Genomic DNA, 14,791 nt, shown 5'->3' with positions numbered 1-14,791 from the left:
ATGCTAAATAAATTCTTACTAGGCAATAGTAACTTTGGGAAATCACACCAAGATTTGAGATTTCAAATTAGATAAGCAACTGAACAAGCAGTGCTTAACCATTTGACAGAATTTGATTTACAGTATTATTCACTGAGTATGTCCAATAGTTTCCTATTGTGCTATAACAATTTACTGCAGATTTAGTGCCTTGGGATAACGGTCATTTGTTGCTTTAAAGTTATGCAGACCAGAAGTCTAAAACCAGTTGTCACTACCCTACTTCAAGGTACTGGCTCAGCAGTGAGGGCGCCAGGGGACCAAGTGCTTCCTTGCCTCTTCTGCCCCTGGAAGCTACATGTCTGTCTTGTCTCCTGGCTGCCAGAAGTTGCTGTGGTTCCATCTCCTCTGACTCCAAGCCTCCTGCCTCCCTTGTGTTTATGTTGGAACCATGCAGATAATCCAAGACCATCTTCCTATCTGAAGGGCTTAATAACATCTGCAGAATGCCCTTTCCTGTATTGGGTAACATATTAGGAAATTAGGCAGAGTCCTAGTAACATATAAGGAAATATTCAGTTTGTAGACATCTGTGGATTTATTCCACCTGATGGAGTAAACAGAAGGCTACAGTACTAATATTCTTGATAGGTTCAATCAGCCACTCCAGGGAGCAACGTTCTCTGCTGGGATTGGATTTCACAAAAGGAAGACTCAGCCTGCCTAAAACTGAGTGGTTTTGAGGCTGGATCCACCGGACGGAAACCCAGACATTAAAGGATGGGGTATCAGGGGCTAGCTAGTGCCCGGGCCTCTGAAGAGGTGCAAACAAGGCAGGTGCTGTGACGGCCGCATTTGGGACCCAGTGCAGCTGCCAGAGGGAAAGAAGCTGGACTTCCGATGCTGACCACACAGGAAACAAACAGGAAGCCCACAAGAAGCCACAACAAGGAGCTGACTTCTCTCCCTTCTTCCTGCTCAGCAGTTTTCCTCTGAGGTTCCTTAGTGAGCCTGCTCGCCAAGAAAACACATACATGGCCCTGCCACAGCTCACACAGCTGGGCATGGAAGGTATGGCAGAATCTGGGAGATATCTTCACAAGAAGGTGTGGGAATCATCCAATGAACATCAAAATAATGGCTTTCAGGAGAGTTTCTCCACCTGTATGGCAGTTGTTGTAATGAAACTCTTTTGCGAAAGGTAGTGAAGAGCAAGCCATAAAGAGGACATCCTGGGCCTGGCACAGTGGCCTATTGGCTAAAGTCCTAGCCTGGCATGCACTGGAATCCAATATGGGCACCAGTTCTAATCCAGGCTGCTTCACTTCCCATCCAGCTCCCAACCTGTGGCCCGGGAAAGCAGTCAAGGGCAGCCCAAAACCTTGGGACCTGCACCCCTGTGGAAGACCTGGAGGAGGCTCCTAGATCCTGGCTTCAGATCAGCTCGATTCTGGTTGTTACGGCTACTTGGGGAATGAATCGGCAGACAGAAGAGCTTTTGTCTCTCTCTATCTCTCTGTAAATCTGACTTTCCAATAAAAATAAATAATTCTTTAAGAAAAAAAGGAAACATACTGAGGCAGAAGATCAGATGAAGTAAAATCATTCCATTATGACAGTGCAACCATTGTGTTTTTATTCATGGTCATCCCCATATTTTAATGGTGTGTGGACACAGTCCTTCCATATCTACCAAGTTTTCTACAGTCACAGGCCAGGCTTATTTTCTACAAGATTTAATTTAATTATTCAAATTATCAAGATGTTAGTTTTTTATTATTATTATTTTAAAAGCAGAAAGACTATTTCATCTGCTATTTCGTTCCCTAAATAGTTGCTTGTAATAGCCACATGTAGGCCAGGCGTTGTCCAGGAGCCAGGAACTCCATCCTGTTTTCTCATTAGGCTGGTAGAGGCCCAAATACTTGAGCCATCTTTCGTTGCATTCCCAGTTGCATTAGCAGAAAGCTGAAGCAGAAGCAGGGCAGCCAGGACTCAAACCAGCACTCCAATATGGAATGCCAGCTGTGCCAAAGCCCATTGCACCACTATGCCAGCCACAACATCTTAACACATACCTAGCATATGTTCCATTTTGACTTAATTAATATACCAGGATTAAGCACCTGCAGGGCTAACTGAACCTCAGTTTTGGACAGCTGGTAGTGCTTTCGCCATCACTCAGTCGACTTTCTAATAATTAAAGGATACTCAAACTGAACTATTCATTCAATTGCTTCTAATTCTCTACAATCACCAGTTCTTTCCTCTACCCATCTGTAAGCACAGCTTTTGATTTATGCTGTGGTACTAAATTTCTGAAAATTGTTAGTTTATTTGAAATCATTTACTTGTTGCTTGTTGAAAGTCCTCTGCAAGTGTAGTTTTTATAAAAGGGAAGAAGGGGGAAAATAATAACAGGAATCTACTCCAAAAATACTGTTTGGGAGAAATTGGTTCTCTGTACATGCCTGTTACCACATACATTTTATATTTGCAACCATCTCGGGTCTGTGGTGTAGGCACTGGTTCCAGTCCTGGTTGCTTCACTTCTGAGGAGTAACACGAAGGGAAAGACAGAGATCTTCATCTGCTGCTCCATCCCTCATATGGCTGTAACACCTAGGGCTGAGCAAGGCTGAATCCAGGAGCCAGCAATTCCATCTGGGTTTTCCACCTGGGTGGTAGGAACCAGGCCCTTGGGCCAACAGCTACCATCTCCCAGGTACGTTAGCTGGTATAAGAAAGGGGTCCAATTTCCCCCTGTGTGGATAATCAATTCACCCAGCATGTTTCTGCAAATAGTCTTCCTTCCCCCCCCCCCCGCCCCCGCCCGCCACTCTGCAGTCGCACTACTGACAGAAAGCGAAAACTCCAGTGTGTGTGGAGGAGTGATTCTGGGTTTTTCCGTTCTGGCTTATCAGTCATTTGACTGTTCTTGTACCAATACCACATTTCTTAATCATGACAGCTTTGGCCATGGTCATATTCACTGGAATAACTCCTTCCTCCTCAATTTCCCTGTAAATTTTCAATGACCACAGAATGTGAACTTTCAACTTTTTGGGGGCCCCAGGCCAGTCCACGGGGATTGATGCATTCTGTACAATCTGTATACAACCTAGAAGCTCCTAGTCCATGAACACGGTATGTGCTCATGTGAGTGAACCTGTCACTCATATACTTTCAATTTCTTCCATTTACATTTTACACTGCTACTGTGGAAATCTTGCATATTTTTGTTAGGTTTATGTCTACATACTTTATTACATTTTAATATACTATAAATGCTACATTTTTAATGTTATTTTATAATTAGCATAGAAAAATACGGGCCAGGCGGTGTGGCCTAGTGGCTAAAGTCCTCACCTTGAACACTCCGGTATTCCATATGGACGCTGGTTCTAATCCCAGCAGCTCTACTTCCCATCCAGCTCCCAACCTGTGGTCTGGGAAAGCAGTCGAGGACGACCCAGGGCTTTGGGACCCTGCACCCCTGTGGGAGACCTGGAAGAGGTTCCTGGATCCTGGCTCCAAATCGGCACAGCACCAGCCGTTGCACTCACTTGGGGAGTAAATCATTGGACGGAAGATCTTCCTCTCCATTTCTCCTCGTCTCTGTATATCTGACTTTGTAATAAAAATAAATAATTTTGTTTAAAAAGGATAGAAAAACACAGTTGATTTTGTACAGTGATATATCCAACAATTTTGTTAAACTCTAAATCAATTTAATAATATCTCTGGGATTCCTTTGGATTTCTTGTATATATTACAAGTTGCCTGTATGCAGGGTAGTTTCAGTCCTTATGTTCACATTTGTCTTTAAATTTTTAAAATGTAGTTTTCTATTTAGTTTTAATTTTTTTCTGAAGACTTTATTTCTATTGGAAAGGCGGATATACAGAGAGAAAGATCTTCCATTCAGTGGTTCACTCCCCAAGTGGTCACAACCACCAAAGCTAAGTTGATCTGAAGCCAAGAACCAGGAATTTCTTTAAGTCTCCCATGAGGGCACAGGGTCCCAAGGCTCTACTGCCTTCTTTATCTGAAATACAGTGTTACAGAGATAGGGTAGGGGAGAGGGAGGAGGAAAGGAAAAAGGATGAAGAAGAGGAGGGAGGGAGGGAGGGAGGGAGAGAGAGAGAGAGATTGAGAGAAAGAAATGGGTTCATTGGCTCATTCCCCAAATAGCCACAGTATCAGGGGCCTGGAACTTCATTTGGGTCTCCCACAGAGGTGTCAGGGGCCCAAGCACTTGGGCAGTCTTTAGTTGCATTCCAAGGTACATGAACAAGGAGTCACATTGAAAGTGGACCAGCCAGGATAGGGACCCATATGGAATTGTGGCTCTCAGGCAATGAATTAACTCCAATGTCATATAAAATTAGCTCCCCCACCTCATTGTTTAAAATAAAGATATTCATCTGAAAGGGAGTTATATGTGGGGGCAGGGACGGAGAGAGAGAGAGAGATTCTTCCACTGGTCTATTCCGTGTTCATGGACTAGGAGCTTCCAGGTTGTACACAGATTGTACAGAATGCATCAATCCCCGTGGACTGGCCTGGGGCCCCCAAAAAGTTGAAAGTTCACATTCTGTGGTCATTGAAAATTTACAGGGAAATTGAGGAGGAAGGAGTTATTCCAGTGAATATGACCATGGCCAAAGCTGTCATGATTAAGAAATGTGGTATTGGTACAAGAACAGTCAAATGACTGATAAGCCAGAATGGAAAAACCCAGAATCACTCCTCCACACACACTGGAGTTTTCGCTTTCTGTCAGTGATGCGACTGCAGAGTGGCGGGGGAGGGGGAGGTGGGAGGGAGAAGGAAGACTATTTGCAGAAACATGCTGGGTGAACTGATTATCCACACAGGGGGAAAATGGACCCCTTTCTTACACTAGTACAAAACATAAACCATCTAAAAGAATGGGATGGTTTCATGAGACCAAGAAAGGCAAGTGCTTTCTAAATATCTTTATTTATTTTTATTGGAAAAGGCAGATACAGAGAGGAGGAGAGACAGAGAGGAAGATCTTCCGTCCACTGATTCACTCCTTAACTGGCTACAATAGCTAGAACGGAACCAATCCAGAGCCAGGAGCCCAGAGCCTCTTCCAGGTCTCCCTCTTCCTTGCAGGGTCCCAATGCTTTGAGCTATCTTCGACTGCTTTCCCATGCTACAAGCAAGGAATTGGATGGGAAATGGGCCCACCAGGGTTAGAACCTGTGCCCACATGGAATCCCAGCACATGCAAGGCAAGGACTTTAGCTGCTGGACTACCACTCTGGACCTATGGATGGATTTTTTTTTTAATGTAGCATATGCATTCAGTGAAATATGAACAAGCCTTAGAAAAGAAGGAAATTCTAACACCTGCTACAATATGCATGACTCATGATGATCTTGAACAAGCAAAGAAACCAGTCAAAAAAGACAAATACTGTGTGATTCTACATGTACAAGACACCTAGAATAGGCAAAGCAAAAAATGGAAACAGAAGTAAAATAGAGGTTACCAGAGAGAGTTATTCTTCAATGTATACAGTTTCAGTTTTGGATGATGAAAAAAATCCAGACATGGATATTAATGATAGTTCTGCAATCTGATAAAGGTACTCAGTGACACTCAGCTGTACATTTGAACTGGTAAATATTGTGTTATATACATTATACTATAATTAAAATACATAGGGAAAAGTGTATACACAAATTTACCAAAACAGTATGCACGTAATCAGCTACTCAGATGTAATTCTGTTGGGTGTTGATTGATTCATTCAAAAAGGAGAACTGTGTTGAGTACTAATGGTGTGCCAATTCCTCTTGTGGTTTTGGAGTCAGAACTTGGCCAATAAGACACATGGCTACTTTCACTTTGGAGGGTATAATAGATTATGAGGCTGTATCAGTGTTCTTCCCTTTCACCTTTTTCTGGTTTTTTCCACTGGGAATTTTAGCGAGTATGCTCTTTTTACATTGGGTGGGTTGGGGGAACAAGTGGAAAAAGGGGGCATTTGAGCAGTATCAGTGTGAGGTGGTGGTGCATTTTCCTTCTCAAGCTTCCTTCCTTGTTGTGAAGTGAAACTCCATCCAACCAAATCGGACGACAATAGGTGGGAAGGCAACGGGGGATCACAAAGCAGGAAGTTAGACCTGTGCTGTCTGCGCCGACACCATCCTAATCCTCTCCACATCATAATTTGGGGTCTTCCGATTTCCCAAGGTGTGTGGGCTGCAGTGACTCAGCCCTGATCGCTCTGCCCACTTCCCATGTTCAGATACTCCAATGCTATTCTTTTTTGAAAAAATTGCCCTGCAATGGTGCTTCAATAATTGTCCTGATCCTCCCTCCACTTCAGCCATTGAATTTCTTCTAGAAATCCACATAGATCTGCTCTGAAAAGGCTGGGCAAGAAATTCACTGAGTCAGCGCCCTTCTGCCAAGAAATTGGTGCTAATTTTGGGCTTCTCTTGCAACATAGAAAAACAGAGCAATTTGGGGACTTTGCAATGCAAAAAGTCTCCCAGTGGCCTAATTTCTCCATCCTCTCCCCACCCCTACAATAACAACCCTAGGTTTCCATTCCTTCTTGGCTAATCTTGGCTGGAATGGTCTGAGCTGGGTGAATCGAGAGCCCAGGCTCTGGTACATGGAAGGAATCACTCAGTCTTGCGGTATCTCCCTTCTTTCCCTGCATTACACCTCTCCTGTAGATAAAAGAGGTCTGCCAGATGAGCAGTTTCAGCTGAAATCCTTCTGTAGCTCTCCATGGTCTTTGGCCTCGGGATCTATTCCAGGCAATCACCTTCCCTCCCTCTCCCAACATGAAATGCTTGACGCCTCTGAACATCTGGCATTTAGGCTGTGAGATCCCTCCAGGCTGCTAGCATGCTTAACTCTGGTATTCAATTACTACTTTGTTTACAAATATATGATGAATCATGAATGAATAGAACCAAATTTTATGGCTTCCTTCTAATCTTATTTTCAAGGCAAATCTCTCTCTTTCTCCCATGGGACTGATATATCTTTTTCTCCATTTCACTTCTTTTTGTCTCCTTCTTTAAAAACAAAAAACAAAACCCTCCAACTATCAACCATTCCTTTGAAAATTCCCTCTTCTCTCTCTCATCCTAGTTCTTCCTGATCTAGTAGTAGTTTTACCTACTTTATTGCAGGGTTCAGGCTGCCTAAGTTCAAAAGCTGATGACCCTATCTGACAGTGGCAAATTGTGTGCCTCCATGTCCTTTTCTGTAACTAAAAGGTCAGGTTGTTGGGAGAGGAGTAATACATGCAAGACAGTGAGCATGGAACCCAGTCATTGATGAAAACTTTGGCAAATATTGTTGGTAATGCAATTTAGATAGAGATAAGCTGGAAAATTATCTAGGGAAGCAACCCTTTCTTAAGCCTTTGTCAGACTCTAGACTTCATGGTACAAAGAGAAAATAAATAGTTGATCCATGATATGAAATCTGGATGGGTGGGTTACTTACCAGCAGAGAGATGAATGAAGAGTGGAACGGCTCCCTCTTGCTCTGAATCTGCCAGGTGGGAAAACTCTGCCATGTGTCTCAGTCTCTTTCATCCTCTAGCAACTTAACCACCTATTGCAATAACAAACCTCAGGAGCATGCAGTGCCTGGTGATGCAGACATATTGCCCCCCTTCAAGGTGCCCGAGTTCTACTCCCAGCTCTAGCTGCTGATTCCAGCTTCCTGCCAAAGCAGAATCAGGGAGGCAGTGATCAATACACAGGTCTCCATATGGGAGACCTGAATGAGGGTCCTTGCTGCCATATTTGTAGCCTGTTGTGGATGTTTAGAAAGTAACCAGAAGATGGGATCTCTCTCTATATGTGTGTACATGCGTGTGTGTGTGTGTGTGTGTGTGTGTGTGTGTGTGTGAGAGAGAGAGAGAGAGAGAGAGAGATGCTCTCTCTTCAAAACAAGAGTGAAATTTGGAAAATCACAAGCTTCTGACTCACCAGTTATATCATTCCCCGTATACAAGAAAAAAGCTGCATCTTTGAGAATCTCAACCCTTAGTGAACAATCAGTGTGAGTGACAAAGCAGATTTAATATTCCAAGTGTCCAAAGGGCCAGTCAGAAGGTGGCTCTGCATTTTGATTTAATCTACTATGATTCCAAATACCCCCCTTGCTTCTGAGTGCTATGCCTTTCTAACCAGTGCCAGCTACAGACTCTGACAGCGTTTTGGACTCTGCAGGTACACAACATCAGCCTCTCAACTCTGCCCAATTTGCTGGTGGACCTGTAAATAATACACAAGTCTAGATCTGGGTCCTTTGTGTCAGTTGAACAGATCTTAGGGAACAGTAGTTTGTTTTACCTCTTTCTGGCCATTTGAAAGCTGTCTGCTTCCTCTACTCTCAATCTCATTAGCCTCATTACAAATTCTTTTTATTTCATTACCTGCTACGTTGGAAGTTCCTGAGGCTGGCATTGTAACATAGTGGGGAAAGCTGCTGCCCATGACACGACACTGGCATCCCATATAGGCACTGGTTTGTGTCCTGGCCACTTTGTGTCTGTTAGATGATGGCCACCGACCGCCCGCCCGCTTGGTGAAATAATATCGGCAAGTTGTTCAGAGTTGAGATGGAAGCTTTATTGGAAAATCCACTCCTGGGCCCCATTCGCGCAGAGGGGAAGGAAGAGGGAAGCGAAAGGGCGTCTGAGATACATGTCTGGGAGTTTTATACCCATCTACACACGTGGGAGGGCAAAGGGGCTGTTCGTGTCCCAACTATGCAAGGAATGTCCATTCAGGTGTGCCATTGGTCAACTGGAATCCCGCCAGGTAGGTGACGTAACCGGCTCCTGTGGCCCCTCCTCCTGTGGGGGCGGGGCAGACCCGCCCCTAGCCTCCAGTGCCCTGGGGAGCCATCATTCTGGACTCTTGGTAATAGGAAAGGGGGCGACGAAGTCGTTCTGGCTACTTCCTGCTGAAGGGGGGGGCGTAGTCCCTAATTGTGGTCCGGAGAGGGCTCCGTGGGCACTGGGACGTAGGGGTGGAGCAGCAGTTGGTTGAGAGTGACCCGTGAGGCTTCTTGGATTTTTTCTTTGGCAAACCTTAGAAAACAAGGAGCAATGGTTAATAAAAGGCCTATAACTATTAATGGGGTTAGTATAGGCATGAGCCAAGTTAGTAGGGGGGATTCCCAGATGTTAAAGCCCGAATCCTTGCCCAGATTTGGCCAACTATTGAGTCGATCCCTTATTGACTGGAGATTTTTTATCCCAGTTTCTACTATACCAGATTCGTTAATATAATAACAACACTGTTCCTGTAGGAAGACACAGGTTCCCCCTTTGCTTGCAGTCAGCAGGTCCAGGGCTCGTCGATTCTGGAGTGCCACTTCAGCTAGCGAGGTGATTTGTCGCTGCAAGGATGCCAGGGACTAGGCTGAGTCTTCTATAGCCTGATTGAGGTCCGCTTGGAGCTTGTTGACCTCGATGATGGAGTGACCTAGGGCTCCTGCACTGAGGACTACTGCCAACAGGGAGGTAGCAATAGACATTCCTACCAAAGTTGGAATGAAGACTGCCAGTTTGGTTTTTTCAAGATCCTGGGAATTTGAAATTTCCTGTTTAGCTTCTGATTAAGAAAGCAGTGTTAGTTGGTGCACCTGCTAGAAAATTCATCACAGTTGACTGAAATAGAAGAAAATGAATTGAAAGAATTGGTGCTGGAAGCAAGACAATTACATTGAGCCATGTTTAGACATGGGGCAGGGGCTGGCCAGCAGAATGGAGATCCCAGACACCTTGCAATATATGAGGTTTCCCAGTGCGACACAGCTGTTTGGAATAAAAACATTTGTTAAGAGGTGGGCTAGACATGTGCCCTTGACAGTGGCATGGGTTGCAATACACTAATGAGGCAAATCCAGCTGAAATGAAGAGGAAGGGGTTAGCTGTTGTCCAGAAGAGTAAGAGAGGAGTGAGGTAGTCAGGAGAGTTGGTGGGTCAAAGAAGTGGCAGACAATTTATCCTTGGTACAAGCACTAAAATGTTTGAGGTGAGAAATATGATACCAGGAAGTGTGATCAAGGAGTTTGGCAGTCACAGGCATGGTCAGGGTCACGAAGTGAGGCCTGGTCCACTGAGGTTGGAGTGAGCGTGGGTGGAGGGTCTTGAGGAGGACCAGGTCACCAGGCTAGAGAAGAGAGGCATCGGGGTCTGATGGTGTGGTAGCAGCCGGGTCTAGAAGATAGCAGTCAGCGTGGTCTCAGAGAAGCTTTTGTGGGTGAACACATGGGTGAAATCGATCTGCCAATTCTCATCTGGTTAATGTCCTTGCAGCTGGTGAGTAGGCAAGCTGAGCTTAAGGGCTCCTTGAGGAAAAACAGTGGAAAACATTAGGCAGGAGGAGTTAGTGAATGAGGCATTGGTGATGGGCATCCCTTTGGTGGTAAGGGATTCCTTCTCCTGCCAGATGGCAGAATGGGGAGGCAATTGGCCTCTAGGATGGACTCAGGAATGAGTACCACATAGGCTGCATGGTGCAACCATGCCGGTTGGAAACCGAGCTACCAGCCACTAAAGAGTGAGGTCAGGAGACTGTAGAGGCTGGTACAGCAAGCCTTCCCTAGGTAAGAAGTGAGAATCGAGGACCAGCTGGCAAGAGTGAGAGATTGGAAGTTGAGGAAAGTGTTAAGGGGAGAGGACGGTGGGTGAAGTTCTCAGGAAAGACTCGTAGTTACATCTCATTGGTGCATAACCGGAACAGCACAAATTCTGCAAGCTGTGGGAAAGGGAAGCAGGAAGTGGTGCCAGGGTCCAGGTTGGGATGTTCCTTTCTGTTACATGTTGGGGAGGAATGGCAGGCTCTTAGCCCTGCAAACGAAACTGGTTAATGATTTGGTTAGAAGAAATTTATACATTTGAGTGGATGACACAGGAATGGAGGGAGGGGTTACTTATCAAAATGATGGCTTGATTTCCTCCTGAAGCTCACTGGAATATGTAGTCTCTGAGGGTTGGTCTTGAGGAGCTTCTTTGGCGACGCATGGATCATCATGGCAGGTGTTGACCTTCTGTGCAGATTCCACATTATGGCCATTCTTGGATGGAGTGTCCATTTGACTTAGGTAGAGAACTGGGAACACTTTTACTCAGCCCAGATATCGCGGCTTTATGTTGTATGGAATTAGTGGGGAAGCTTAGGCAGGAACATGCATGACAGCTGATTAAAATTATCTAGTGAGACCTTGAGAAACAAGACAGGATGTATAGTCTGGCCTGCTTCTAATCTTGTATTCTTTCCCTCCCTCTGCTCATGGGGACTCTGGCTGCTAGCAGGAGCTAAGTCAGGGCCTATGGTAAGGCCAGGGCTCCAGTAGGCAGTGGCCTTCAAGGTTACAGTGTTAGCTAGTAAAAACCGTTTCTAAGGTCTTACATACACGAACTCTGGAGTTTCAGGTAAGGTCAGGACCATCCATCTCTTCACATAGAGTACTGGAAGAGACATCATAAAGGAAGTGTGAAACTGCGGAGACATCCCATTGACTCCCATTACCTGGCTGGACAGAGAGGAGAGCTGGCCTGAAAGAGAGGTTGGTACAGAACAGATGGTGTCTCTGGACAGAATATACAGCTTTACCTGTGATGTTGCTGACCCCAGGCCATCCCTCCATAGCGATGGATGCTTTGGGAGCTGGGCAGAGTGAAAGGCTTTCTAGCTTGTGGCCCACCATGGTTCTGACCCAGGAATACTTTGACCCCCAGGGCAGTCCCATTTCTAGTGGCCTGGCTCTTGGCAGAGCTAACAAGACTCTTTGAAAGCCACTTCTATCACTGCAGCTGGTTGCCCAATATTCTGGCTTCCCATATCACAAGCAGGTGCTACTTGAGGGTAGACTAGCCTTACTGGGTCTCCTAGAGAACAGGTTACTGTATAAAGCCACATTAATGAGCCTCCTGATGCCTAGCTCACTACTCTTCCTCTGGGCCCTGGTTAAAGTGGGCCACAGAGGCAACCACGGGATGTCAGCCAAAGGGATGCTCAATTCTATCCCTGAATGCCTTAATGGGCTGATCTAGGAATTTGTAGTTACAGGCATAGTCCTGATAGTTTTAGGGTGATGCCTACGAGAAGATAATTAGGCTGCTTGGTCTGACAAGTTAGCCATCCCTATAAAGGGTCTGGAAATCAAACTGTGCAGCCTGAGTCCCTCAGTGAGAGAGAGAGAGAGAGAGAGATGAAGAAAGTAGTTGGAAGCATCAGATTAATTACCATCAAGTAAAAACTCTCAAATAGAAGTTCTAGAAAGCATTTGCCAAAGGTCTGATGTCGGCTACAAATTTGAAACAAGCACAGCTTTACAATTAGCTTAAATTGCACATTAGAAAAAGCAATAATATCAGTGATAAATATTTAGAAAAATGCTATAGGCAATTTAAAGGACAATGATAAATTACATTGCACATAAACCATGCAAGATGTATTCCTCTCAAAACTTTCATGACTTCCCATTCCTTCTACGACATGCTTTAACCTGGAAATACTCTATAAAACAATTGGTAAGAGCACATGAGTTTACCTCATGGCTTGGAATAACTTAGCAGTGGATTAGAGCAACTCTATACTGGATTATTTTGATATACAAATGTTAAATTAAGTTACAGAACAACTTAGCAAATTACAGTTTTGTTCTTTTGGTAGATGTTAATTAGCTTATCTTTTTATCCCACCCATCTTAGATAAGGGGTGGGGGTGGGGATGACAAAAGGAAAAAGAGTTAAAAGCAGTTGCTGCAGCAGCAGCAGGGAATCAGGCATTATTGGGGTTAAGTCAGAAGAACCAAAGAGGGAGAGCAGGTTAGGTTGAGGGTGAGAATGGAGAAAGGCAAGATGGCAGATAGGGTCCTGCCACATGAAGGAAGGCAAGATGGTGGACAGGGTCCCATCAGGTGGAGGAGAAAGGCAAAATGGTGGATGGGGTCCTACCACATGGAGGAGTGGGAGGGGAGCTGGGAAGATGGCGTCAGAACAGGAAGTGGAGGGGGGCTTGGGAACATAGTACCTGCGCAGGAAGTGAAGGATCCGAAGGAAGAAGGTTCTGAGTGGGGGAGAACGAACTGGGGAAAGGCGAGTTGGGGAAAATGTGAGGTAGAGGTCAGAGAGGTCCTTGGGCAAGGATAGGGACCTTCTGTGCAGCAAGGATGTCCACACAGAGGGAAAAAGGAGGAACAAAGAGAATGATGGGGTTAGGTGGAATTAGGTGGGGCAAGATATGGGAGTAGATAGAATAAGGGAGGGGTGGGAACATAGCAGAGAAACAGAAGGTGAAGTGACACTGGAATCCAGTGGCTACTCAGGAAGTGAAGGAGTCTGGAAACATGACAGAAGGACTGGGAGCGTAGAAGAGGTGACCAAAGAGGAGGTGACCTTGGGGAACATGGCACAGGGACTGGAGGAGTAACGTACAAGGTGGATGGGCCAAAGGCTCCGAGAGAGGCGAAAGTGCAGGTAAAGAGGCTGGCAGAGAAGGAGGTGGGGAAGAAGTGGGGGCTGGGTGGAGTCCTAAAAGTTCTGGTGGCTCAGAAAAGGTATGGTTAGGTGAAAAGTCTAAGAGATCCTTGGGAGAGTGGGAGGGCTTAGCCTTGGCCAGGAGAATCTGAGTCGTGGAACAGGAGGAACATAGGGAAGGGCAGGAACGGAGTTTCCAAAAAGCTTCCACATTACGAACTTAAGACCATTTACCCTCGCGAGGACAGAAATTACCCAATTCCGTGAGGATCTGAAAATCAAACGTGCCTTCTGCTGGCCATTTGGAGCCTTTTCCAACACGTACTGTGGCCAGGCCACGGTTGAAAAATGGACAAGGCATTTTTTGCGTAAGTCCTGGCCCAGACCCATGGTTTTAAAATTGGCCAATAAACACCTTAAGGGGGTTTGGGGGCCATGAGCTCGGGACATTTTGTTGCCCATCCTGTCCCAATAAAGTATCTCACGGCTAATCTAAACACAAAGAAGGCGTCCCCGCTTTGAAATTTAGACTAGAGGGGAACCTGGTTCCCCGTTAAGGAGGGCCAGTCAGTAGGGGGGACGTCTCACACCCCACTGAGGGCCCTGGATAGGTGGGAGCCGGTCAACGACCAGGGCGTCCCCCGTCTCGCTGAGGGCTCAGGACAGGCAGACCACGTGTACACGGTTTGGGGGGTCTGCAGGAGGTTGGGGAATACTTTTCAGGACAGGAGGAGCAGGGCGGAGGGACTTACCTCACGTCTGTCGCTTCGCAGCCGGCAAAGGCCTTGGGGCTGGCGACTTAGAGGTGGAGAGAGGAAGGGGGGAGCTCAACCAGTTTAGGGAGCCCACGCATCCCTTCCCGGGTTTCCGGCACCAAATGTTAGATAATGTCCACCGACCGCCCGCCTGCTTGGTGAAATAATATCGGCAAGTTGTTCAGAGTTGAGATGGAAGCTTTATTGGAAAATCCGCTCCTGGGCCCCATTCGCGCAGAGGGGAAGGAAGAGGGAAGCGAAAGGGCGTCTGAGATACGTGTCTGGGAGTTTTATACCCATCTACACACGTGGGAGGGCAAAGGGGCTGTTCGTGTCCCAACTATGCAAGGAATGTCCATTCAGGTGTGCCATTGGTCAACTGGAATCCCGCCAGGTAGGTGACGTAACCGGCTCCTGTGGCCCCTCCTCCTGTGGGGGCGGGGCAGACCCGCCCCTAGCCTCCAGTGCCCTGGGGAGCCATCAGTGTCCAATTCAGCTTCCTGCTAATGCACCCGAGAAAAGCAATGGGAGTTGGGTCTCTGTAGTGGT

Source organism: Ochotona curzoniae, unplaced genomic scaffold (assembly GCF_017591425.1).
Source record: "Ochotona curzoniae isolate NIBS_2020 unplaced genomic scaffold, NIBS_Ocur_1.0 scaffold_4505, whole genome shotgun sequence".
Lineage (NCBI taxonomy): Eukaryota > Metazoa > Chordata > Mammalia > Lagomorpha > Ochotonidae > Ochotona > Ochotona curzoniae.
Note: the sequence above shows the minus strand (reverse complement) of the source record.